This window comes from Ranitomeya imitator, chromosome 3 (assembly GCF_032444005.1).
Source record: "Ranitomeya imitator isolate aRanImi1 chromosome 3, aRanImi1.pri, whole genome shotgun sequence".
NCBI lineage: Eukaryota > Metazoa > Chordata > Amphibia > Anura > Dendrobatidae > Ranitomeya > Ranitomeya imitator.
Genome location: NC_091284.1, coordinates 169,245,200 through 169,271,415, shown reverse-complemented (window position 1 = coordinate 169,271,415; position 26,216 = coordinate 169,245,200).

Sequence of the window (26,216 nt, the reverse complement as noted above, 5' to 3'; positions counted from 1 at the left end):
TGGAGAAGATTTTGGATTCTGGTGTTTCGAGACGGAAACTCCAGTGCCTGGTCAACGTGAAGGGTTATGGTCAGGAAGATAATTCCTGGGTTTTTGCCTCTGATGTTCATGCTCCCGATCTTGTTCGTGCCTTTCATATGGCTCATCCTGTAGATACTGTGGTGGATAGGTTGCAGCAGATTTGGACTCATGTGGTGGACAATTTGACATTGTCCCAGGAGAAGGCTCAACGTTTCGCTAACCGCCGGCGCTGTGTGGGTCCCCGACTTCGTGTTGGGGATTTGGTTTGGTTGTCGTCTCGTTATGTTCCTATGAAGGTTTCCTCTCCTAAGTTTAAGCCTCGTTTCATTGGTCCGTATAAGATTTCTGAGGTTATCAATCCTGTGTCATTTCGTTTGGCCCTTCCTGCTTCTTTTGCCATCCATAATGTGTTCCATAGGTCGTTATTGCGGAGATACGTGGTGCCTGTGGTTCCATCCATTGATCCTCCTGCCCCGGTGTTGGTTGAGGGGGAGTTGGAGTATGTGGTGGAGAAGATTTTGGATTCTGGTGTTTCGAGACGGAAACTCCAGTACCTGGTCAACGTGAAGGGTTATGGTCAGGAAGATAATTCCTGGGTTTTTGCCTCTGATGTTCATGCTGCCGATCTGGTTCTTGGCTTTCATTTGGCTCATCCTGGTCGGCCAGGGGGCTCTGGTGAGGGTTCGGTGACCCCTCCTCAAGGGGGGGGGTACTGTTGTGAATTCTGTTGTCGGGCTCCCTCCTGTGGTCATGAATGGTACTTCGGCTGGTTCTGTCCATGGACTTCCTCTGGTGGGTGTTTCTGAGTTTCCTTCCACAGGTGACTAGGTTAATTCGTTAGCAGGGGCTGCTCTATTTAACTGCACTTAGATCTCTTCTCCATGCCACCTGTCAATGTTCCAGTATTGGTCTAGTTCACTCCTGGATCGTTCTTGTGACCTGTCTTCCCAGCAGAAGCTAAGTTCCAGCTTGTATTTCTTTGGTTTGCTATTTTTCTGTCCAGCTTGCTATTTTTTATTGTTGTCTTGCTTGCTGGAAGCTCTGGGACGCAGAGGGAGCGCCTCCGCACCGTGAGTCGGTGCGGAGGGTCTTTTTGCGCCCTCTGCGTGGTCTTTTTGTAGGTTTTTGTGCTGACCACAAAGTTACCTTTCCTATCCTCGGTCTGTTCAGTAAGTCGGGCCTCACTTTGCTAAATCTATTTCATCTCTGTGTTTGTATTTTCATCTTTACTCACAGTCATTATATGTGGGGGGCTGCCTTTTCCTTTGGGGAATTTCTCTGAGGCAAGGTAGGCTTTATTTTTCTTTCTTCAGGGCTAGCTAGTTCCTTAGGCTGTGCCGAGTTGCATAGGGAGCGTTAGGCGCAATCCACGGCTATTTCTAGTGTGTTTGATAGGATTAGGGATTGCGGTCAGCAGAGTTCCCACGACCCAGAGCTTGTCCTTTATTATCAGTAACTATCAGGTCATTCCGTGTGCTCTTAACCACCAGGTCCATTATTGTCCTGACCACCAGGTCATAACACCCACCATAACTTTAGTCTGTCTGGGGGGGCATGTCTTTTCCCCTCGGACACAAACGCCTCCCAGCCCCTCCCAGCTCCCAGGGGTCCTGACGAAGGAAAGATAACGTTCCGAAACGCGCGTCGGGTGAGCGCACATTCAGGATTAACCACTTCAGGTACATATTAAGTATATCTCTGGCTGTACTGTTGCAAGTTTTATTACTTTAGGTGCCACATTCAGTTGATATATAACCGCACTGGTGCACTTTATTTTTATATTAAGTGTTGTTTGGCACTGCTACATCCAAACCTCTTTTTGGGTGCCACATTTGGCTGATATATAACCGCATTGGTGCACTTTATCTTTATATTAAGTGTTGTTTGGCACTGCTACATCCATATCTCTTTTGTCTTTTGTCCTATATAAGACATCTAAGGTGTGCTAGCTGCTATTTGTTTAGCACTTTGGTCACGTGTATTTTTTTGGCATATAGTTGTGCAATAATTTTATAGGTGTGTAGCCATTTTGGCTATTTTTTTGCACTTGGTCACTTTATTTTGCAATTTTGCACACTGTGGTTTTTTGCATATTTTAATAATTGTTTTTTTCTTTTTCACTTTTTTATTCAAAAATTTTGTAATCAATTTTTTTATGGTACAGCCTAATATAGATATAATCCTAGTATATATATTTTTTGGTGGTTTTATTGCTATAAAGAGATACATACATAGCTTTTTATATCCTGTTACTGCGCGTTATTATTTGTTATTTGAACATGTTTTTAAAAATATAAAATATTCTCTTTTGATTCTTATGTGATCATAGGCATTCTATCAATAAAGCGATATTTTACTCATCCTATGCCTCAGTATAATCTTTCGGTACTTTGATCTGTGTCGTATTGCGTTGGTTTTTTAAGTTTTTCTGTAAGACCTCCGTACAATACTCAGGCATGCTCCTGATGAGGCAGTGGATGATCTCCTGAGGGATCTCCTCCCAGACCTGGACTAAAGCATTCACCAACTTGTGGACAGTCTGTGGTGCAATATGACGTTGTGGATCCAATCGGGATGGGATAGTCCTACGCCTTTGTATTCTCTGGCTCATTGCTTTGGTTTTGCTCTAGTTTATTGTACTTTATACTTTCTATGGTCCCCCTTTTTATCTAGGCATAAAAAAAAGTGTTTACTAAATACCCTATTTATATGTACAATTACTATTTACTTACTTACAGCAGGATATGTGCATTTTGTTTCTATTTTAGGTTTTGCCTGTTAAATGACTATGTGATGTTGAGTCACAGTCATGGGCAAGTCATGAGACAGGATAGTCAGGAGGTCCGAGATCAGATACTAGGAGGATTCATAGTACAGAGGGGTAGGTCAAAGGTGTGATCAGGAAACATTCTGGGGTCAAATGCCAGAAGGGTTCAGGAAAACCAGGGAGTGCAGCAAACAGATAGTCAGATGCCAAGTCCGGGAACAGATATTTGAAGTCAGAGAGCATCAAAAGCATAAATAATAATCCACAGGAATTGTCACAACAGATCCAAGGTCATGAAAACGCTCATGAATAAGGTCAGAAGCACACACACCTAAAGCTATAACTGACAATCTGCTGCTCACAGCAAGCCAGCTAAATACCTGACCAGACCAGATTGACCAACTGGGCTGTCAATCAAAATGTTGATAGCCCAGCATGTTCCAGGATCAGATTGGATGACTGGACTGTCACTAACAAAACCAACAGTCTAGCACACTCCAGATTCGATAGGGTGGCTGAGCTATCACTCACAACGTCCTTATGAAACCGTGACTGGCCACAGTATGAACATGCTCTTATATGTTGCTCTGACTAATTTCTTTGGTATTGCTACATTTTCCTGTAGGGATGTGGCTTCTTTTTTAACTAGGCATGTCATTTACAGTTACGTCCATATATATTTGGACAGAGACAACATTTTTTGTAATTTTGGTTAAAGACATTACCACAATGAATTTAAAACAAAACAATTCAGATGCAGTTGAAGTTCAGACCTTCAGCTTTCATTTGAGGGTATCCACATTAAAATTGGATGAAGGGTTTTGGTATATCAGCTTCTTAACATATGCCACCCTGTTTTTAAAGGGACCAAAAGTAATTGGACAGATTAAATAATTTTAAAAAAAATGTTCATTTTTAGTACTTGGTTGAAAACTGCCTGAAGTCTTGAACTCATGGACATCGCCAGACACTGTGCTTCCTCCTATATGATGCTCTGCCAGGCCTTCACTGCGGTGGTTTTCAGTTTCTGTTTGTTTGTGGGCCTTTCTGTCTGAAGTTTAGTCTTTAACAAGTGAAATGCATGCTCAACTGGGTTGAGATCAGGTGACTGACTTGGCCATTCAAGAATATTCCACTTCTTTGCTTTAATAAACTCCTGAGTTGCTTTGGCTTTATGTTTTGGGTCATTGTCCATCTGTAGTATGAAACAACGACCAATCAGTTTGGCTGCATTTGGTTGGATCTGAGCACACAGTATGTCTCTGAATACCTCAGAATTCATTTGTCTGTTTCCGTCCCGTGTTACATCATCAATAAACACTAGTGACCCAGTGCCACTGGCAGCCATTCATGCCCAAGCCATCACACTGCCTCAGCCGTGTTTTACAGATGATGTGGTATGCTTTGGATCATGAGCTGTACCACGCCTTCGCCATACTTTTTTCTTTCCATCATTGTGGTAGAGGTTGATCTTGGTTTCATCTGTCCAAAGAATGTTCTTCCAGAACTTTCTGGCTTTTTTAGATGTTTTTTTTAGCAAAGTCCAGCCTTTTTATTCTTGATGCTTATGAGTGGCTTGCACCGTGCAGTGAACCCTCTGTATTTACTTTCATGCAGTCTTCTCTTTATGGTAGATTTGGATATTCCTTCCTTCCTTCCTTCCTTCCTTTCTTTCTCAAGATGTAGATTTTGCCACTCCTAATATTGTAGCAATTTCTCGGATGGGTTTTTCTGTTTTCGCAGCTTAAGGATGGCTTGATTCACCTGCATGGAGAGCTCCTTTGACCGCATGTTTACTTCACAGCAAAACCTTCCAAATGCAAGCACCACACCTCAAATCAACTCTAGGCCTTTTATCTGCTTAATTGAGAATGACATAACAAAGGAATTGCCCACACCTGTCCATGAAATAGCCTTGGAGTCATTTGTCCAATTACTTTTAGTCCCTTCAGGGTATGTGCACACGTCAGGTTTTTTTCCTGACAAAATCCGGAGATTTCTGGCAGAAATTCGTGTTTTTTTCCGCGCTGATTTTTTGCGGTTTTTGCGCGTTTTTTGCGCGGATTTTTTGCGGAATTTTTGCGTTTTTTTTTTTTCCCTGAAAGTCATTTTGGCTACGAAATCTGCAAAAAATCCGCAAAAAGAATGAGCATGTTCATTTTTTTTGCGGAATGCGTTTTTTTTTGCGGTAAAAAACGCATCCATCTGAACAAAAAATCCGGAATGCATTCTAAATGATAGGATGCATATTTTTAGCGTTTTTGATGCAGAATTATAGCGTTTTTATAGCGAAATTCCGCCAAAAAAACGCTAAAAATCCGGACGTGTGCACATACCCTTAAAAACAAAGTGGCACATTTTAAGGAGCTGAAACTCCTAAACCCTTCATCCAATTCTAATGTGGATACCCTCAAATGAAAGCTGAAAGTCTGAACTTCAACTGCATCTGAATTGTTTTGTTTAAAATTCATTGTGGTAATGTTTATAACCAAAATTAGAAAAATTTTGTCTCTCTCCAAATATATATAGATGTAACTGTATATAGCTTCCCATGGCCAGATGTCTGAACAGCCCAACCCCGATTCTGCTCTGGCACCATCTATATTGAGGCCTTCTCACACAAAGTGAGGTTTTAATACTAGAGGACAGGATCGTACCGATTGTGGCACACTTTGTTACTGTGGGATGGCTTTTACGTTTTTGATCAAAAACACTGCTTACTAAGAACCCTAGGTTTTTTTTATATGTACTATTACTATTTACTTACAGCCGGGTGAATACTCATTTTGTTTTTATCTTAGTTTTTTTTAACTATTTAGTGCCATAATCTAAACTATTTTCTTTTATACTTGCATCAAAAATTCCCTATCCTTCTATTTTTCCCTACTTCCTTTTTGATAAATATCCCAGTGCCTGCTGGGATACTCTAATGAAGCGTCATCAGTGGACAGGGCCTGCTGTTACTGCCACAGCCCTTGCCCCTTTAAGTGTGATTAGTAATTTCAGGGGCTGGGCTAGCCCCTGTGTGCTGTGCACTGTACAATGTGTACAATGACAGCACAAGCTCTGTTGTCAGTTCAGCTCAGAATACCTGGCATGTAGAAATCGGTAACGTCATCGCACAGTGCACATGGCGCAGGGACTAGCCCAGCCCCTGAAAAAAGTCAATGATGATGCTTCATTTCAGGGAGAGGGTAGGGGCTGTGGCAATGATCCCAGCCTCTGCTTCACTTGAGTATCCCAGCATGCACCAGGATTCTCAAATGAAGACTTATAAAAAAGGAAAGGATAGAATAGAAAAGCAGGTTCGATAGTGTAGGTAAGGAAGGATAGGGAATTTTTAATACAAGTATATTAGAAAATAGCTTAGATTATTGCACTAAATAGACAGGGATTTAGAATGAATATTACTTTGGCCTTTATATCACCCATTTAATTTTTTTTTCTGGCAGTTCTGCTAATCAGACAGCATTCATATATATAGTCCAATTTTGGGAAATAAAAACATACACTCAGTGTCCTACCTGACCCAATTTGTACTTTTGGCTTCTCTGAGGGGCACCGTGCATCCTCGAAGAAGCCGAAAGGACAAAACCCCAAGTTGAGCAGGTTACTATGTACATGATGTTATTTTCTGAAATTGCATTATATTGATATCCTGACTATCCTATGCTCATTTGTGAGTTTGCTAGTTGTATTTTAGAATATATATAATTTTTTATTGGTTTTACACTATGTTTCGGCTAATCTGAAAATCCTGCTGTTTATTCAGTCAAAAATATATTAGGGGTTGTGAACTACCGCCAAAGACATACTGATAGGGAATGTAGATTGTGAGCCCCATCAGGGACAGCGATGATAATGTGTGCTAACTGTAAAGCGCTGCGGAATATGTTAGCGCTATGTAAAAATAAAGATTATTATTATTATTATTGTAAAATTGTAATCCAAAAGCTATCATAATGGAAGCTGTCTTATTAAAAGAACTGCCTAGACAAAGCACTAATACAACAGTTGTCAGTCTGTCTGTTTTTTTAGTGGCAACAAACAGCCTGTTAAATAACATGAAGTGCTATCAAACTTTTTATGTATCTAATATATATATATATATATATATATATTAATTTAACTCTTTTTATTTTGCTTAATACTATTGCCCCCTTTCAAAAAGAAGTGACAGCAAAGCTCGGTAAATGTAAAAAAAGATTAAAATAACTCATAGAAATATTGAGTTGGTGAACAGCAAATTATAACAGGAAAATAGGTGTGAAAATCAGACTTGTCTATATGCGACACGCTCAGTTTGTCACTTCACACACAATTTTTTTCTTCTTTGTAATCTTATTTGATATTTTTATTAACACTATTGCAAGAGAGACAAATAAACTGCTCGGTAGACGCCGCAAAGATTATTGCAACAGGCTCAGAAATATTGGGGTGGCATAAAGGCCCCTTCACATTAAGCGACGCTGCAGCGATACCGACAACGATCCGGATCGCTGCAGCGTCGCTGTTTAGTCTCTGGAGAGCTGTCACACAGACCGCTCTCCAGCGACCAACGATGCCGGTAACCAGGGTAAACATCGGGTAACTAAGCGCAGGGCCGCGCTTAGTAACCCGATGTTTACCCTGGTTACCATGCTAAAAGTAAAAAAAACAAACAGTACATACTTACCTACCGCTGTCTGTCCTCGGCGCTCTGCTTCTCTGCACTTCTCCTGTACTGTCTGTGTGAGCACAGCGGCCGGAAAGCAGAGCGGTGACGTCACCGCTCTGCTTTCCGGCTGACCGACGCTCACAGCCAGTGCAGGAGGAGTGCAGAGCACAGCGCTGGAGGACAGACGGCTGTAGGTAAGTATGTACTGTTTGTTTTTTTACTTTTAGGATGGTAACCAGGGTAAACATCGGGTTACTAAGCGCGGCCCTGCGCTTAGTTACCCGATGTTTACCCTGGTTACCAGTGAAGACATCGCTGGATCGGTGTCACACACGCCGATCCAGCGATGTCCACGGGAGATCCAGCGACGAAATAAAGTTCTGGACTTTGTTCAGCGACCAACGATCTCCCAGCAGGGGCCTGATCGTTGGTCGCTGTCACACATAACGATTTCATTAACGATATCGTTGCTACGTCACAAAATGCAACGATATCGTTAACAATATCGTTATGTGTGAAGGTACCTTAAGACAAATTACATTAGCAAATCAGGTGCAATTATTTTTAACACCATTCACCATGTACTAAAAGTTATAAGAAAACTTTATTGTTCAGGTCAGTATATGCCATATTTTTTTGCATTATTAGAAGACATACCTGGGTTTTAGAGGAGAAAAATAAGAAAAAAAATATTTTTGCCAAATAATGCTCTAAATCATTTAATAAAATAAAAAAAATATTATTTTAATGGGGTGGGGGTAGAGAATATGTTGATGAGGCACTTATGGAGGACTTGTGTAATTGATTGCAGATCTCATATCAGATACCCCCCCCCAAATCCCTTTGTAATTGCTGACCTCTGATCTGAGTGCTGCTATTATAAGGGAGTGAGGTATCTGATCTGGCACACAACCATAGCAGACCTCAGACCACATACCCTCCCCACTTATAATACCAGACATCAGCTCACACCCACTAGTTCTCCCTCCTTGTAAGTCCAGATACCCCCTTCCACTCCCCCCTTGTAATGGCAGACCTCAGTCAACCCCCCAGATACCTCTTCTTTGTAATTGCAGACCTCAGACAACATACCCATTCCCACCCCTATCTTGTAATAGCAGACCTCAGTTAATACCCCACATCCCCCTTCTTTGTAATATCAGACCTCAGTTAATATCAGTTAATATCCCACATCCTCCTTGCAGACCTAATACTCCATCCTCTATTGTAATAGCAGACTAGCTTGTTATTCTTGCCAGGCACCACACTGCACTGTGGTAGGAGTGATGGAGGTGATGTTCCACTCCTTGATATCCCAAAAGGTTAAATGTATTCTATATTAATGCATGTTATCAAGAGTAACAACCACTGGGGCTGCAGTATAGCTTAGGCAGAATTAACTGTAATGGCCGGCCCAGTTTGGGGATGAAGAACCGAGAGTTACTACAACGTTCTGTAAGTGATAATTGAGTGCAGGGACAGTACTGTGAAGTGGCAGCAGCAGTCTCATGCATTGGGCTGATAGGGACAAATAAAATGATAAAAAAAACAGACAATGTGATTTTCTGGATTTTTTTTTCTCAGTTTGTCTCCCATAGTTGAGGTCTACCTATGATGTAAATTACAGACGCCTCTCATCTTTTTAAGTGGTGGAACTTGCACTATTGCTGACTGACTAAATACTTTTTTGCCCCACTGTATTGTCTGTACTGTAGAGTGCCAGAGCGAGTGGGATCTGCAACTCGCCCACAACTACCTTGCTTGGGCACTTTACACTGTCACGTGACTGTCATGTGACATCACGCAGCGTCAGGAGACAGTGCACATTCTGCATACAGACAATAAAGAAGACGAGGGGGGAGTAAGTATGAGACTTCCCCGATCACCTGTCCCAGCTTCATGGCTGAGCTATGGCTGATTTCTTCACCACTGCTCCTCCAGGTGAAGCGATAGTGCAGGGAAATGGGAGTGCAGTGGGGAAGCAGCAGGCTGCATCTCCGGATTTGTGCTGACCGCATCCCCGATCCCATGACTTCCCACTGCCCAGCATCTTTACTTTATAAGACATATCCTGATATTTCTGGTACTGTAAAAAACTGTAAAAAAAAACAGCTGGGGACCCCTCCATTCTTGATAACCAGCCTTGCTAATGCTGACAGCTGTGGGTTGAAGCCCGCAGATGTCAGTTTTGCCTGTCTGGTTAGCAAAAATACAGGGGAGCCTTTTTTTATTTATTTATAGCACAGGCGCCGGCTCATGAATACTCCCATCGGCCGCTGCCTGCTATCACTGTTATTAATGGCAGTAGGTGTAGGCTAATGGGAGCAATTGTTCCATCAGCCACTGCCTGCTATCACTCTTATTACTTGAATATAATTCTCATCATTCTCGCCTTCTCGTGTGGATCGCCAGCAGAACAGGGGAAAATGATGCGAGCCTTGGTCAGCACCCGGCATCGGAGAACAACGCTAACTGTACCTCTGCTTCTCTGGCGCTGATGAGTGTGGTACTGATGCGGCCCACGGTTGACACACATGTTTCACAAGTATTGCACACAAGGACCCATGAACACCGTGTCCTCTGAGTATTTTTTAGTGCTCGGAGATTTAGTTTTCTTCGCTGCAGCTGAATGATTTACAGCTATTAGCCAGCATAAGTACATGTGGGGATTCCCTAGCAACCAGGCAACCCCCACATGTACCTAGCCTGGCTATTAGCTGTAAATCATTCAGCTGAGGAGCACTAAAAAATACTCAGAGGACACCCGAGCGTGCTCGGGAAATCTCGAGTAACAAGTATATTCGCTCATCACTAATCAGAACGTGTGAAACAGGCCTTATAAAGAAAAAAATATGATATATGTTTTTTTTTTTAATGTTTCACTACTTTTGCACAGAACAATCTTGTAGAAAATAAAATTTGTTTAAGCATTGCCATATTCTGAGAACAATAACTAATTTATTCTTCTGTATTTCACTGTAAATATTAAGTAGAATGATTGTTTTATAGCTTGAGTTTTTCTGCACATTGTTATTTATTATTGCTTTCGGAAAGAAAGTGTTTTTGTTGGCAAAACTGTTTTCTATTTATTTGTTAATAAATAAATAAGTGAAAAAAGCGACGTGGGGTTCCCCCCTATTTTTGATAACCAGGCAAGGTAAAGGAGACAGCTGGGGGCTGATATTATCAGGCTGGGAAGGTCTATGGATATTTGTCCCATCCCAGCCTAAAAATAAGAGCCCACAACCACCACAGAATTTGCGCGTTCATTAGATGCGCCAATTCTGGCACTTTGCCTGGCTCTTATCAATATCATGAAAAATGCATTTTATAATAAGTACCATACAGTTAGGGCCAGAAATATTTGGACAGTGACACAAGTTTTGTTATTTTAGCTGTTTACAAAAACATGTTCAGAAATACAATTACATATATAATATGGGCTGAAAGTGCACACTCCCAGCTGCAATATGATAGTTTCCACATCCAAATCGGAGAAAGGGTTTAGGAATCATAGCTCTGTAATGTATAGCGTCCTCTTTTTCAAGGGACCAAAAGTAATTGGACAATGGACTCTAAGGGCTGCAATTAACTCTGAAGGCGTCTCCCTCGTTAACCTGTAATCAATGAAGTAGTTAAAAGGTCAGGGGTGGATTCCAGGTGTGTGGTTTTGCATTTGGAAGCTGTTGCTGTGAGCAGACAACATGCGGTCAAAGGAACTCTCAATTGAGGTGAAGCAGAACATCCTGAGGCTGAAAAAAAAGAAAAAATCCATCAGAGAGATAGCAGACATGCTTGGAGTAGCAAAATCAACAGTTAGGTACATTCTGAGAAAAAAGGAATTGACTGGTGAGCTTGGGAACTCAAAAAGGCCTGGGCGTCCACGGATGACAACAGTGGTGGATGATCGCCGCATACTTAATTTGGTGAAGAAGAACCCATTCACAACATCAACTGAAGTCCAGAACACTCTCAGTGAAGTAGGTGTATCTGTCTCTAAGTCAACAGTAAAGAGAAGACTCCATGACAGTAAATACAAAGGGTTCACATCTAGATGCAAACCATTCATCAATACCAAAAATAGACAGGCCAGAGTTAAATTTGCAGAAAAACACCTCAAGAAGCCAGCTCAGTTCTGGAAAAGTATTCTATGGACAGATGAGACAAAGATCAACCTGTACCAGAATGATGGGAAGAAAAAAGTTTGGAGAAGAAAGGGAACGGCACATGATCCAAGGCACACCACATCCTCTGTAAAACATGGTGGAGGCAACGTGATGGCATGGGCATGCATGGCATTCAATGGCACTGGGTCACTTGTGTTTATTGATGACATAAGAGCAGACAAGAGTAGCCGGATGAATTCTGAAGTTTACCGGGATATACTTTCAGCCCAGATTCAGCCAAATGCTGCAAAGTTGATTGGACGGCGCTTCATAGTACAGATGGACAATGACCCCAAGCATACAGCCAAAGCTACCCAGGAGTTCATGAGTGCCAAAAAGTGGAACATTCTGCAATGGCCAAGTCAATCTCCAGATCTAAACCCAATTGAGCATGCATTTCACTTGCTCAAATCCAGACTTAAGACGGAAAGACCCACAAACAAGCAAGACCTGAAGGCTGCGGCTGTAAAGGCTTGGCAAAGCATTAAGAAGGAGGAAACCCAGCGTTTGGTGATGTCCATGGGTTCCAGACTTAAGGCAGTGATTGCCTCCAAAGGATTTGCAACAAAATATTGAAAATAAAAATATTTTGTTTGGGTTATGTTTATTTGTCCAATTACTTTTGACCTCCTAAAATGTGGAGTGTTTGTAAAGAAATGTGTACAATTCCTACATTTTCTATCAGATATTTTTGTTCAACCCTTCAAATTAAACGTTACAATCTGCACTTGAATTCTGTTGTAGAGGTTTCATTTCAAATCCAATGTGGTGGCATGCAGAGCCCAAATTGCGAAAATTGTGTCACTGTCCAAATATTTCTGGCCCTAACTGTATACTCGAGTATAAGCTGACCCGAGTATAAGCCAAGACCCCTAATTTTGCCACAATAAACAGGGAAAACTTAATGACTTGAGTATAAGCCTAGGGTGGAAAATGCAGCAGCTACCCGTAAATGTCAAAAATAAATATAGATACCAATAAAAGTAAAATTAATTGAGACATCAATAGGTTAAGTGTTTTTGAATATCCATATTGAATCAGGAGCCCCATATAATGCTTCATACAGTTCATGATGGGCCCCATAAGATGCTCCATACAAAATATGCCCCATATAATGCTGCACAAATGCTGATTATGGCCCCATAAGATGCTCCATAGACACATTTGCCCCGTATAATGCTCCACAAATGCTGATTATGGCTCTCATAAGATGCTCCATTGGCACATTTGCCTCGAATAATGCTTCACAAATGCTGATTATGGCCCCATAAGATTCTCCATAGAGATATTTGCCACATATAATGCTGCACAAATGCTGATTATGGCCCCATAAGATGCTCCATACAGACATTTGCCGCACATAATGCTGCACAAATGCTGATTATGGCCCTATAAGATGCTCCATAGAAATATTTGCCCCGTATAATGCTGCACAAATGCTGATTATAGCCCCATAAGATGCTCCATAGACACATTTGCCCCATATGCTGTTGCTGTGATTTAAAAAAAAATCACATACTCACCTCTCGTCACTCAGGCCCCCGACACTTGCTATCGTCACCTGTCCGCGCTCCACTGCTGGGCGCAGCTGCGTCTTCAGTGTCCTCTGCACTGACTGTTCAGGCAGAGGGCGACGTGCACACTAATCGCGTCATCACGCCCTCTGACATGAGCGTCACTAAAGAGGACACGTAAGACGGAGCGGCGCCCGATGGTGGAATGAGGGACAGGTGAATATCGCGCACTGCCCCGTCATACTCACCTGGTCCCTGCACGTCCCTGGTTCTCTGGGAGCTGACAGCTTCTTCCTGTATTGACCGCTCATGACAGGAAGAAGCTGTCAGCTCCCGGAGAACCAGGGACGTGCAGGGACCAGGTGAGTATGACGGGGCAGTGCGCGATATTCACCTGTCCCTCATTCCATCATCGGGCACCGCTCCGTCTTGGTACCACTCATTACAGTAATTAATATGCGGCTCCACCGCTATGGGAGTGGAGTCGGGTCCATATTCATGACAGTAATGAGCGGTACCATGTGACTACTCAATACAGGAAGAAGCTGCTGGCGCCCGGAGAACCAGGGACGTGCAGGGACCGCGCCAGGAGCAGGTGAGTATGATTAGACAGCTGCCGCTCCCCCTCCCCTGCCAACCCCTGGGAATGACTCGAGCATAAGACGAGAGGGGCAACTTCAGCCTAAAAAAATGGGCTGAAATTCTCAGCTTATACTTGAGTATACTGTATACGGTATATACATATTTAACACATGCATACATTTTGTGAAGACATTTCATATAAATAGGATTAGTTGTAAACCTGTTTTCGCAAATTAGCATAGCTGAGCTTATATAAAAAAAAACCCAAAACATGTTGGAAAAAAAAAGGCATATTGGATATTGGCTTTGAACGCACGTTTTCCAGAAGGCCCTAATTATAAAAATAATCTATATTTTTATTAGATCGCTCTGCCATATCTTTGTGGTACTCAGCTAACATCTTGCTGTTTTTTGTGCATATGGTGAGTGTTTTATTTGAATATAAGCTCAGCTATGCTAATTTGCGAAAACAGGTTTTCAACTAATCCTATTCATATGAAATGTCTTCACTAGTGTTGAGCGATACCGTCCGATACTTGAAAGTATCGGTATCGGATAGTATCGGCCGATACCCGAAAAATATCGGATATCGCCGATACCGATATCCGATACCAATACAAGTCAATGGGACATCAAGTATCGGAAGGTATGCTGATGGTTCCCAGGGTCTGAAGGAGAGGAAACTCTCCTTCAGGCCCTGGGATCCATAGGGATGTGTAAAATAAAGAATTAAAATAAAAAATATTGATATGCTCACCTCTCCGGCGGCCCCTGGACATCATGCTGCTAACCGGGAGGCTTCTTTGTTTAAAATGCGCGCCTTTAGGACCTGGGAATGACGTCCCAAGTTCTGATTGGTCGCGTGCCGCCCATGTGACCGGCACGCGACCAATCAGAAGCCGCGACGTCATTCTCATTCACAAAAACTCCTAATTCTAGGAATTGAGGACCTGCGAATGACGTCACGGCTTCTGATTGGTCGCGTGCCGGTCACATGGGCGGCACGCGACCAATCAGAACCCGGGACGTCATTCCCAGGTCCTAAAGGCGCGCATTTTAAACAAAGAAGCCTCCCGGTTAGCAGCATGATGTCCAGGGGCCGCCGGAGAGGTGAGCATATCAATATTTTTTATTTTAATTCTTTATTTTACACATCCCTATGGATCCGATACCGATACCCGATATCACAAAAGTATCGGATCTCGGTATCGGAATTCCGATACCGCAAGTATCGGCCGATACCCGATACTTGCGGTATCGGAATGCTCAACACTAGTCTTCACACAACATACGCATGTGTTAAATATTTATTATTATTATTTATTTATATAGCACCATTAATTCCATGGTGATGTACATGTGAAAAGGTGTTACATACAGGGCTCTAGGTATCGTTAACAGTAAACAAATTTACTGCTATGCACTCTGCCATGCACAAGATTAGCAACAGAGTCTATAGCTCATTTGATTGTGGCATTGTAAAAAAAATGGTGGCACTGTCTGTGTTGTGGAGTGAAGATGTGGAGGACAGTGGTAGAAAAGAGTCAGAGAGTGTGTGAATGTCGAGGTATGCAAGATTTCTTGAGGGGTGTGATAGTTGTTGGACATCGGGGTCGGTATATGACGGCCACTTGGAAGTTGGACAGAGTGCATTTCAAAAGAAGTGAGGATGAGAGAGTGCAGAAGTGGGATTGGGTTGAAGGTGTAGAGGAGTATGGGTGGAGTGAAGGCCACCATAACTCAGTGCAGCAGAGGAGACTGTCAGAGGGATGTTAGCAATGTTTTGATGAGGCCCAGGGAGGATAGGTTTTGAGACTTAAACAGCTCGTGAATGATATGAAGCTTATTGCAGATCTATCAGGTGTTCCAAAGTTCTCCAAAGAGAGGGAGCAGCTGAGTTGGGGTTAATTGAATTGGTTTTATTTTGGAGAGGTTGCCATAGTTTCCAGCATGTGAAGAGTGATAGAATGGAGAAATAATGGAGCGTATCAGCTGTGGAGGTCCAGGAATGGAAGATATATCATCAGTAGTAAGGAGAAGAAAAAAGAAAGCAAACATATGGCAGAAGGAGAATGCCCAGATTGTCTTGTGTTTTAGTAGGAGGGATGTGAGGTTTACGATTAGGTCTGCAGATGAGATAAGAGGGAAGGTAAAATAATTATTTGTTTGGAAATGCTGGTGTTTGGGGATAGCAAAGGAGAATAAAAATGATTGGAGTAATGATTATAGCTAAGGTCATATGTATGAATGCTGAAAGAGTAATTATGAGAATCTGCAAAACGTTGGGACAGTTAGGAAACATGCATAGACAATGTTCAACATAGAACTCCAATTTTGTAAACCTATAATTGCATTTGAAAGATACCAGATGTGATCAAAAAGCAGGTGATAGGTGTCGAGTTCCTGCCGCTGCACAAGGGGAATCTTGAACCATGTCCACTGCGGTCACCCATTCTCCTCCAGCCGCAGTGGAGCCTGCTCAGCAAAGACGTGGATACCTGCGTCTGGCTCAAGCTGATACTGTGCGCTTGGGTACTGCTGCCTTTCCAGGCTCTGCCTTTGTGGCCAGCACTGTTCAGCGGCGAGTAGGCATTTCAGGGACTAAGTCCTGCTTTTCCCACACTGAGCATGCCCACGGGATGACCTCTCATTGGAGGTCGGAGGTCACATGCTCAGGTCCTGTTGCGGCTCCTATTGGACCATCAGGAAGGTCCCGGAGCGCTCCTGCTATAAAGGTTCGCATGGCCGCACGGCCATGCGCTAATGCAAACTTATTAACTTGTGTGTGTGTGGATGAATGCCTGTTGATGGATGAAAGCTCCGAATCATTCCCATCCCTAGTGTTGTTGCCTGCTTGCAAATAGTATAGCTACCTAGCGCCCGACAGTGCTATCCTGCACAATTGCACAAGTTGCTGATCCAGAGCGGCGCCATGCGCAGATAGTCCGCTTTCCTAGCCCTACTTAGGATGGTTAGTGGCGTCCGCCAGAGAGGCGCTGCATGCACTCCTGTGAGGAAAATATTTACTTTAGTTTCCCTGGCACCACAGTAGCGGTGTCGAACGCAAGAGATCTAGAGGGACTCTTACCCTGAGTCTTGAGACAGAGTTCTGTGCTGCCTTGCTTGCGCTCTCTGTGCGGTATCACAGCCCTGTGACGCAACAGGGTTCGCTTCCTTCATACCGGATGAAGCTAACCCGTGTGTGTACTTACATTATACTGCCATATAGTCTGTCATTACCAAGCAGCAGGTGTCTTAGCTGCACGGTGAACCCCGGACTGCGAACACACCTTATATCATCTCCAATTATTATTTGGTGCGTTCCGCCAGTCCTAACAGGAGGAGTCGCAGGTAAACAGGTAAGAGAATCAACTTGGGGATGAACTAAGTAATTACACAGCAGGGGATGAAAGCACATACAAAAAAAAATAGATTTGAGAGGTATTCCAATCAGGAAACAGGAGACACACCTGTGAATGAGACAGATGGATGGTCATATCAAAGGTAGTAGTAACATTAAAAGATATATAGCATGAGATAATGAGATTACATTTCTGGTATATTTTTAATGTGCACTTAACAGCTGCCCTTGATGGGGCTGCACACGTAGACCACCACAGTAAATTTTGGCAGCTCGATTTGTGTCATGGCTAAAGTCACCGTGTAGCCTTTAGCCTTATAAACACTAGCCCAACAGCTCTACTCTCTGATGATTGGCTGTACAATACCATGTGATGACAATTGTAAGGCATTATAGGGAAGCCCGACTGACCTCGCCCGAGGTCATGTGATGTTTTCTTCCATCTTCCCCAATCCCTCACATCTTATACGATTCACACAAAGCTATTCACAAAGTATTTGAATTCTCTGACTTTGGCAGAGTTCTCAAAATTCATTATGAATTTGATTTGCTTCAAATCAGTTCACTCTTCTCTATCACTCATTATGGTTTTCCATTTTATAATTGACTATCAAAATATTTTTGGATGAGTTGTTCAGAAAAAAATCAGTTTGGCAACTCTGTACAGTGATGACAACGACAAGTACACGCAGAACAGATTTGATTCAAAGAATTTAATGCAAAAAGAGAAGACTTATAAATCCTTTACTTTTCCTCCCTGGAGCTGGCTAAAACGATCATATAAAAATTTCTTCAAATTGTTTTGTGTAAATCTGTGAGAAAGTTTTCCTTTCATGTATTCATGAGAGCACAAATAGTTTTATGCTGGTCATGAAAGATAAATAGGTAACTGGCGCCTGCTGTGCCGCACATTTGCAGCCTGCTTTTATAATATGATTTATTCTTGCATAATTCAGGTTTTATTTGTAAAATAAGTGAAAATTGTGCTGGCAATAAAAGGGCAGGCTCAGCAGCTATCTTAATTCCAAGATTGGAATACAATGTAATACATATATTAGAGTTTTGGGGGCAGTGCTGATAGAGATAGATCGACATAGCTCATCTCCTTCTTTACACACCCTGAGGGCAGAAAATTCAAGAAAATCCATCGGTCATGACAGTCAAACTCTGATGAGAGTTTGATCAGAGTGGGATCTAATTTTCCCTTAGATGGAGGGAAAACAAAAAGTTTCTCAACCTTTTCATGCAGTCAGTTCGTGAAAATCTAAGTGCGGTCAGATTTTTTTCACAGACCCATAGACATGAATTGGCAAGTGATATCCTGTTCTAAAAGGAGGAAAGTGATACATTTCTTTTAAATGTTATATACTATAACAATTTAGAGTCATATTTTACCACTATGTGATTCTGATTCTTCATAGTGAAGAAGTTCTGATTTATGACATTTGACATTGCTATCTATTATTTGGTTGCTGCTCAAGTAATATATGTCATGCTGCAAGTTGGGCCCTTATGACAACCACATTTTGCAACATAACTATTTCTAATGCTCTCTAAAAGTTAATGAGATTTTCCAGGCTTTAGATTTTGACTTTGTCATCAAAAAGTCATTATTCAGATGTTTCCAGCTCCCATGGCGACAGATTCTACACAATGTCCAGAACCGGATCATCACAGCTCCATACACCATGTAGTGGCCATTCTCATGTACTGCAGCTCAGCTCTTCACTAATAACAGCTAATCATGAGGGCAAGGGCGAGGTGTCAGATCCTCATCAATCTGATATTGATGACATAAGAACAGATGGGTGATCAATATCTAAGCCATGGAAAATCCCTTTAAGAATCTTCTTTATCATCATTGTTTCTGTCTAAAAAAAAAAAGCTGGGAAATTGCTTTGCAGGCAAAGATTTTTAGGAGGTTATTGAAGACTGCCTTTGGTCACATTCCCTCAACTTGTATAGAAATAGACACAAACCCTTTCTTGCTCTCTCCTCCCCTATATGCTCTATACGTGTATATGTGTTTCCTTTGGATTTCAAGGCAAGAAAATCTTCATAGTAGAGCACAAGAGATGTATCAAAAGAATATGATGAAAAAAATGCTGCATTAAAATTATATATAAAAATGACATAATGTAATTGGCTAGTCATTAGATTCTCTATGGGTTTCTCAATACTCATTTATCATTCAAGTCATAAGTGGTACACATATGATTGGCATCAAAAGATAGCCCACATCTTAAAAGTTTTTTAAACTTTCATGGTGTACATAAACAATCTTAAAACACATGAGCCCCTTTTTTGGCTTAGTTTTCTCATAGTGTTTGATAGTGGTTCATGAGGCAAATGTATTAAAGGATAACTGTGCTTTCAAGTTACTTTTCAGAATAAGCTGTCCTGGGTGTGTAGATGAGGAATAACACCATTTATGGCCATTATGTAACTTATATCCTGCATCCTCACCAGTTTTAACTGTTACTCACTACACCTATTATTTGCAACCAATTGGGAGCTGGAAATGGAGACAATCTATAGTGATACCTTCCACAGACAACACAGCACAGCATGGAGAAGGGGATTCCTGCCTTTGATTTACTTTTTAACTCAGAGAAAAGCTGCAGTGACATAGAGGACTTTGTACAGCAAAGCTGAGATATTCTGATCTGAATCAAACGCTGATGTGAGGTTATAACACTTGTCACAGAGCTTTGATTGTGGGTCAAAGATAACACTCGGGTGGGAAGGTCATGCAGATCCCACCTCTGCCTCCAATATGGCACAGAAATGCATAAGGGAGATCACGTAGATCCCACCGCTGCCACCAGTTGTCGAGGAGTACCCCGATGGGTTAACACAGATCCCAATCTCGTCAACAGCTTGTCAGGGGATGCAATTCTGCTGCCAACTCCACAATAACAAAAAGAACTACTAGCTGTCACAACTAGGGTTGAGCAACCTTTACTTTTATAGGATCGGGTCGGGTTTCACGAAACCCGACTTATTCAAAAGTCGGGTCGAGTGAAATCGGCCGATCCTATAAAAAAGTAGGGGTCGGCGTCGGCCGAAACTCGAAACCCAATGCAGTGCATTGGGTTTCCAATGGTTCCCAGGGTCTGAAGGAGAGGAAACTCTCCTTCAGGCCCTGCGATCCATATTTAAGGGTAAAATAAAGAATAAAATAAAAAATATCGCTATACTTACCCTCTGACGCGCCCTGGTACTAACCGGGAACCTTCCTTCCTTCGAATCCTATTAGGTATATACTCACCATCGGACGCGCCCTGCTTCTTTACGGCAGCCTTCCTTCCTAAGAATCAGCGCTTCCAGGACCTTCGGTGACGTCGCGGTGACGTCACGGCTTCTGATTGGTCGCGCGGCGGTCACATGGGCGGTCGCGTGACCAATCACAAGCCGCGACGTCACCGCGACGTCATCGCAAGGTCCTGAAAGCGCTGATTCGAAGGAAGGAAGGTTCCCGGTTAGTACCAGGGCGCGTCAGAGGGTAAGTATAGCGATATTTTTTATTTTTATTCTTTATTTTACACTTAAATCTGAATTCCGATACCAATTCCCGATATCTTAAACATATCGGGAATCGGTATCGGAATTCCGATTCCAGATTCAGAAGATCGCCGACTTCATGGCCGACCCCACACAGGGGTCGGGTTTCATGAAACCCAACTTTGCCAAAAGTCGGCGACTTCTGAAAGTGGCCGACCCGTTTCGCTCAACCCTAGTCACAACCAATCGTTTCCAGAGGCCGATTGGACACAAGTTATGGTAGCGTATGGCTTCATGGGTGCGGTTTACAGAGCAAGAGGAACAGAGCTATCAAATTTTATATATTTAATCCAGAAACATAGCAGGGTTTGTGAAAAATGTAAAAGATGATACAAAATGGGAACATAACTAAACATGATGTTGCAGGAATTGCTCTTATCTTTATTATTATTATTATTATTATTTATTTATTTATATAGCACCATTGATTCCATGGTGCTGTACATGAGAAGGGGTTAAATACAAGTTACAAATATCACATACAGTAAACAAACTAACAATGACGGACTGATACAGAGGGGCGAGGACCCTGCCCTTGAGGGCTTACATTCTACAGGATTATGGGGAAGGAGACAGTAGGTTGAGGGTTGCAGGAGCTCCGGTGTTGGTGAGGCGGTAGCTCCGGTGTTGGTGAGGCAAGGTCCATCTTTATGGAGGGAAGCATTTTAAGAGGGGACAGGATACCTTTCTGGAAAAGTATAATGTTACAGGTTATATATGCTAGATTCCTTGATAGGGCGTTGATCCAGGGAACTAGTCTGATTGCCGTATGTGGAGTCATGAAGGAATTTTTTTCCCCAATGTGGAGCTTACTCTTTGCCACGTTTTTTTTTTGCCTTCCTCTGGATCAACATGTTAGGGCATGTTAGGTTAGGCTATGGGTTGAACTAGATGGACTTATAGTCTTCCTTCAACCTTAATAACTATGTAACTCCGATTAGGAAAATGGAACACTCTCGCAGTGAACTATGTCTTTCAGAATGAACAATGACAGACACCCAAACTCATTTTATTAGATGCCTCCCCTTGGTGAGCTCATGTGAGTGCTGGTTGTGGGATGTGCTAGGTCTGTATTTTATGACTTTCAGGATATCTGTGCCCCTGGAGGTCCCAGACAGGAGATATTGTTGTCATGTTTCCTATTGCAATTTTACCTTTCTATAGAGGTGAAACATGGCATGGATAGCATCATCTATTGGTCCGATATCATGTTGTAGGGGTTAGAAGGGTATTACAGTGATGTCAGTGAATGCATTATGTTTGTCTCCTTGCTACGATGTCAGAAATATATCTCCCATAAATATTGCTTCAATGCAAACCCTAATATTCATGACTACTGGCTCCAAAGTGTTTCAGACAGAGGAAAGTTTAGTCTTTTGAACATAGGAGGCCCCTGTACTTCTCCGCCTCTATCTACATGAATCCTGGCATTTTTGGCTGGTTCTCAGAAGAGTAATTGTTGTAATTACCTGTTCACAGCAGGAGGTCCCTACTTTAATGGACGTTTAAGTGCCAACTCTATAGCTCAATCTTACTTCCCCAGTTATAATTAGTTTCTCACTTCCCCAGTTATAATTAATCACATATGTTCAATGTGAAGGCGAAATGTACCCTCTCTGGAGATATCTTTATGGATTTTAATTTTCCTCTATGACAGTCTTCCTTTCCCTGTTCCATCTCCCTCGTCCTCACTCCGCTTCCTCCCCACTCCAAGTGTCACATGACACCTGCAGTCTGTTTCCTCTAAGCATGAGGGACTTTAACTGTTTTGTCACAGTGGATTACAAATTCGGGAGGCATGGCGGAAGGGAAGAAGTTTCTCATAAGTGGAGGAGGAAGCTGATTACTCTCCAATCTTTATCATCATCTTTACCATCTTTGCTATTTTTTCCAAAAATATGTGCAAAATAATATTTGAAATATATACTGTATATACATACTGTACATACATATTAAATGGTTAAATCTCTGTTCTGAGCAGAACAGCAAATTCATGCATCAACATGGATTTAAAAGATAACATGATTGCCTGTAACCACCATTAGGGAGCATGGAAGCATTCTGATTACAAATTTAAATTTTCCAATTCAAAGAAGCTTTATTGGCAGGACCAAATAAACATTAGCTTTGCCAAAGCGCATGTACAGTAAGGATGATGGGTTAGGGACTGTTGGAAGGAGCACATACAGTTAAGGATGTCCATGACATATCATCTTTGACTTTCTCGTAGTCTACGACATTACTATGTTATTATTCAGTACAATATATCAGTGTACCGTAGAACATCCTTTTGTGGTGACTAGAGTTGAGCGACCTTGACCTTTTTAGAGTCGAGCCGGGTTTCGCGAAACCCGACTATCTCAAATGTCGGGTCGAGTGAAATCGGCCGATTATGACGTAAAGTCGGGATCGACCGAAACACGAAACCCAATGCAAGTCAATGGGGCAGCATAGTCGGCAGTGAGTGGGGGCCAGGAAAACACCTAGAGTGCCCATTTTAATGTCAAAACCATCCATTCTTCTTAATGAAGCTTGTCAAGCGTAATTTACCTTATAATAATTGGAAGGCATTTGAAATTGGGGGTCATTTGGCTAAAGTTGTGGTGGGTAGGGCTGGTTCAAGTAATTAGTGGGCCCAGGAAATCTGGACCACGTCACGGCAGTGGAGCAGGGAGAGGTAAGTATTTCAACTTTGCAAGTGCTGTGAACCTGAGCAAGCAGGGGGGGCCCACTCGTTGGCATTGGCACTGGCACAGGGCCCCTCAAAGTACAGCGGTGTGTTTGCACGGCGGGGGCGCCTCCCACCGGCAGCAACACTTTTGCGTACCATGAGAGGCCCTGTGCCAGTGACGTCGCCAACTAGTATTCCTCCCCCCACCTGATGAAGGAACCTGCACTTTCATCTGCACCTTCCTGTTTGTCCCCGTGTAAGGTGGTATGGTATGCGGGAAGGGGGACCTGACTTTCAGCAGGGTCACAATCTTGCAGTGTAGCGTGCACGGGAAATGTTGCGTTATGGGTCAATGTACCAGCAGACTCATCTATCACTGGCTGGGCAATGGGCAGGATGAGGAGGAAACACAGATATAGGCCCAAAGAATAAAGTGGGCTAAATGCAGTTCAAAATTGGTAACACAGGACTAATCAGGGGGCATTGCAGTGGAGGACACCTGGAATGAGAGGCTGACACAGAGAGTAGGCCCAAATCAGTAAGTAGTCGAAATGCAGTTCAAAATTGGCAACAGTAGTAAACAGGCGGCACAGCTTTGTTCAGTGGAGGAGAACAGCAAGGAGTGGCAGACACCGATAGTAGGCCCCAACCCAACTAGTAGGCCAAATGCAGTCTAACATTAACAACTACTTAACGAGCGCCTGAAAACGGAATTTCAGGACAGGAAACCAGGAGAACAGCAAGGAGCGGCAGACACTGTTAGTAGGCCCCAAACCAACTAGTACGCCAAATGCAGTTGTTCCATTTAACCACAATTTAACGAGAGCCTGAAGATAGAAGCTCAGGAAAGGCAACCTGGAGAACACCTTGGAGTGGAACACACCATCTCTCTCCACCCCATACCCATTTTGTAGGTCTAATGCAGCGTAGTTTCCAACAACTACTAAACGAGAGCATGATGATCGAAGCATTGGCGAGGAAACCTGGGGAACACCTTGGAGTGGAACACACCATCTCTCTACACCCCATACCCAATTTGTAGGCCTAATGCAGCGTAGTTTCTAACAACTACTAAACGAGAGCATGATGATCGAAGCATTGGCGAGGAAACCTGGGGAACACCTTGGAGTGGAACACACCATCTCTCTACAGTGGAACACACCATCTCTCTACACCCCATACCCAATTTGTAGGCCTAATGCAGCGTAGTTTCCAACAACTACTAAACGAGAGCCGGAAGATCGAAGCTCAGGAAAGGCAACTTGGAGAACACCTTGGAGTGGAACACACCATCTCTCTACACCCCATACCCAATTTGTAGGCCCAATGCAGCGTAGTTTCCAACAACTACTAAACGAGAGCTGGAAGATCGAAGCAATGGAGAGGAAACCTGGGGAACACCTTGGAGTGTAACACACCATCTCTATACCCCATACCCAATTTGTAGGCCTAATGCAGCGTAGTTTCCAACAACTACTAAACGAGAGCATGAAGATCGAAGCAATGGAGAGGAAACCTGGGGAACACCTTGGAGTGGAACACACCATCTTTCTACACCCCATACCCAATTTGTAGGCCTAATGCAGCGTAGTTTCCAACAACTACTAAACGAGAGCATGATGATCGAAGCATTGGCGAGGAAACCTGGGGAACACCTTGGAGTGGAACACACCATCTCTCTACAGTGGAACACACCATCTCTCTACACCCCATACCCAATTTGTAGGCCTAATGCAGCGTAGTTTCCAACAACTACTAAATGAGAGCCGGAAGATCGAAGCAATGGAGAGGAAACCTGGGGAACACCTTGGAGTGTAACACACCATCTCTCTACACCCCATACCCAATTTGTAGGCCTAATGCAGCGTAGTTTCCAACAACTACTAAACGAGAGCATGAAGATCGAAGCAATGGAGAGGAAACCTGGGGAACACCTTGGAGTGTAACACACCATCTCTCTACACCCCATACCCAATTTGTAGGCCTAATGCAGCGTAGTTTCCAACAACTACTAAACGAGAGCATGATGATCGAAGCATTGGCGAGGAAACCTGGGGAACACCTTGGAGTGGAACACACCATCTCTCTACAGTGGAACACACCATCTCTCTACACCCCATACCCAATTTGTAGGCCTAATGCAGCGTAGTTTCCAACAACTACTAAACGAGAGCCGGAAGATCGAAGCAATGAAGAGGAAACCTGGGGAACACCTTGGAGTGTAACACACCATCTCTCTACACCCCATACCCAATTTGTAGGCCTAATGCAGCGTAGTTTCCAACAACTACTAAACGAGAGCCGGAAGATCGAAGCAATGGAGAGGAAACCTGGGGAACACCTTGGAGTGTAACACACCATCTCTCTACACCCCATACCCAATTTGTAGGCCTAATGCAGTGTAGTTTCCAACAACTACTAAACGAGAGCATGAAGATCGAAGCAATGGAGAGGAAACCTGGGGAACACCTTGGAGTGGAACACACCATCTCTCTACACCCCATACCCAATTTGTAGGCCTAATGCAGCGTAGTTTCCAACAACTACTAAACGAGAGCATGATGATCGAAGCATTGGCGAGGAAACCTGGGGAACACCTTGGAGTGGAACACACCATCTCTCTACAGTGGAACACACCATCTCTCTACACCCCATACCCAATTTGTAGGCCTAATGCAGCGTAGTTTCCAACAACTACTAAACGAGAGCCGGAAGATCGAAGCAATGGAGAGGAAACCTGGGGAACACCTTGGAGTGTAACACACCATCTCTCTACACCCCATACCCAATTTGTAGGCCTAATGCAGCGTAGTTTCCAACAACTACTAAACGAGAGCCGGAAGATCGAAGCAATGGAGAGGAAACCTGGGGAACACCTTGGAGTGTAACACACCATCTCTCTACACCCGATAC